Source organism: Nannospalax galili, unplaced genomic scaffold, assembly GCF_000622305.1.
Source record: "Nannospalax galili isolate Female #2095 unplaced genomic scaffold, S.galili_v1.0 scaffold75, whole genome shotgun sequence".
NCBI classification, from domain to species: domain Eukaryota; kingdom Metazoa; phylum Chordata; class Mammalia; order Rodentia; family Spalacidae; genus Nannospalax; species Nannospalax galili.
The window spans coordinates 379,784-382,606 of record NW_008339433.1 but is presented as its reverse complement, the minus strand read 5'-3'; positions in this window follow the sequence as shown (position 1 = coordinate 382,606).

Here is a 2,823-nt window from a genome sequence, read left to right as displayed (position 1 = left end):
AAAGAGCTCCTCTCAACAAATATTCCACATCTGTTTTGAAGACTGCCTAACGAACAGCATGTCTTATTATCAGTCATATGGTAGTCACTATGAGACTGATAAGCTTAAGAAGAATGAAATTCTTTCAGTGAAATAAGCCTCATTTTATAAATGCATTGTCATTTTGTTCTAGCTAACAGTATCTTTTGTTGTATCCTTGACTCTTACATAAAAAGAGATATAAAAATAACTTCCCAATTCTTACTCCAAGATTTTAAGAAGTCTGTTCTTGTGTAAAACATGACCTCTTCTTTCTCTTCAAACATTTTACCTGCATCAAAATTTCATCAGAATGCTTCTTTCAACAAGAATCCAGTATTAACCCATACCCATTCTAATCATTTTTCTTCTCCCCTTCAGGATTCAGTTTCTCTAATTTCATTTTGGCCTTTACTGTTTTTAACTTTATAGCTAACCTCAAGTTGTTTTGTTTCTGTATGTTAACTAGATGTTACACTTGCCCTCAAATAGAGATAAGGATCATTGATATACAATGAAAATAACCCTGAATTTGTATGGGTCCACGCTGTCCAGAGGCAAGTCCATAACCTGCTGAGGGCAAGTGCAACGGAAGAAAGACTACTCCAGGAGCACGTCAGAGGGCAGAACTCAACTTTATTTTTCAGCAGGATAATAATAACACCAAAGGGCACCCATTGTGGGCCAATGGTAGCAAAGGTCATGCTGATCACGCTCTTACATCCAGCATTGGGGATCATGTGCTGATCATGCGCCAGTCATGAAGAGGCAGACCAATCAAAGCACAGCAGAAGCATTATGCACTCTCAGGCCATCTGTGGGGAAAGGTGTGGAAGGAGGTGTGGCTATTGGTGGGGAGGATGCCATGTTGATGGTGCAGTTTAATTTCTGATACAGGAAATGGGCCTAAGCTATGAAATGGCCCTGGCAGGGCTAGAATTTGGCCTACAAACTTGTTTTCTACATTAGAACTTAAATACTTAATTTGTTGCTAGCAAAGCATGAGATTTTATGTATTTTAATTTGCCCATGTGATAAAGAGCCAGACAGTCACTAAGGTCGGTCTTCAAGATTTGTTTCAACTTGAGAATTATATTACATTTAATAACTCCTCTAGGCTACTTTCCCACTAAGGCTCCTATATCTGTTGCTTTTCTGCTGATGTGATAAAACACTATGACAAGGGCAACTTATAGAAGGAATAGTTGATTTGGGCTTATGTTCTTGAAGTGTAAGACTCTATCATGGCATGGAGACACAGCAGCAGAGATTGCTGAAGCAGAAAGTGGAGTGCTCATTTCTCCCAAGAAAACAATGAACCCAATTAAAAATGGGCTATGGATCTGAACTGAAAATTCTCAAAAGAAGAATTATAAATGGCTAGTAAACACTTTAAAAGCTGCTAGGTGAAAAAGAGCTGATCTTCCTAAAACAAGGGACTCTAGACAGGCTGAATAGACCCCAGTGGATGGACTTGCACTGGAGACACTGATGACACAGTGGGCCTTAACAGGGATGACAGAGTATATGGGCTCCAGTGGTGGGGTGTCTATGGGTGGGTACCAGTGGAGACAGGGGTGTAAAAATGATTAAGATTGTTTGAGAAGTTCTGTATGAAATACAAAAAAAATAGGCAAAAAAAACAATTTTTTTATATAAAAAAGAGACCAGAAGAAAAAAAAAGTATTCAACATCTTTAGCCATCAGGGAAATGTAGATTAATCCATAGATTTGTACAACATTACAATTCCATCTTGGGGCTTGAAAGATGGCTCATTGATTAATGTATTGGTTGCTCTTGCAGAGGACTTAGGTTCAGCTCCCAGGACCCACAAGGCAGCTAACAACTGTTCTAACTCCATTTTCAGGGGATCTGACACTCTCTTCTGACCTCCACAGGCATTGCACAACACGGGCACACTTACATATAATCAAGCAATACACTCACACACATAAAACAAAAATAATAAATAAAATTTTTTAAAGATTCCATTTCACACTAGTGAGAATGGACATCAGGAATACAAATGTCTACAACTGCTGGCATAGTTGTGGGAAATGGAAGTGCTTGTTCACTGCTGATGGAAATGTAAACTAGTACAGCCACTCTGAAAATCAGCCTGGAGATTTCTCAAAAAAGAAAGAAAAGCTACACTTATATACACTCAGATATACCACTCCTGGATATATAAATAAGGAAATTTGTATTTCACTGCAGAGATATTTGAACATCCATATTCACTGCTGTTCTATTCCACAACAGTTAGGAAATGGAATCATCCTAGATCTCCATCAACTGATCAATATATACAGAAAATATGCCTCATAAATGTAATTGAATATCACTCAATTATTAAGAAAAATGAGATCATAAAAATTTCAGGTAAATAGATATAACTAGAAAAGAATATACTGAAGTCACCAAGACCCCAAAATACAGATACCATGTGTTCTCTATCATGTGAGGGTTCTGCATTCAAATATTTGTTTTCACATGGAGTAGATGTGAAAACTAGAAACAGGCCATTGATGGTGGGTGCATTTAGGGAGGGGGAATGGTAGAATATAGGTGAAATGAAAGTTGAGAGGGAATAATGGAGGCAGTGGGGTTCCAGCAGGCAGTGAAGTGATGGGCATGGGGAAACAAAGGTCCAGTTGAAGATTTATCCAAAATGAACTGTGCCTGAAAAAGCTACTTGGTAACTTATGATCTTTCAATCAAAGTAAAAAATAGAAGACAGAATAGTGGAGTACATGTGATATGAACATACAAGGGAAGTAATATTGGGGAATAAAGGTTTAAGT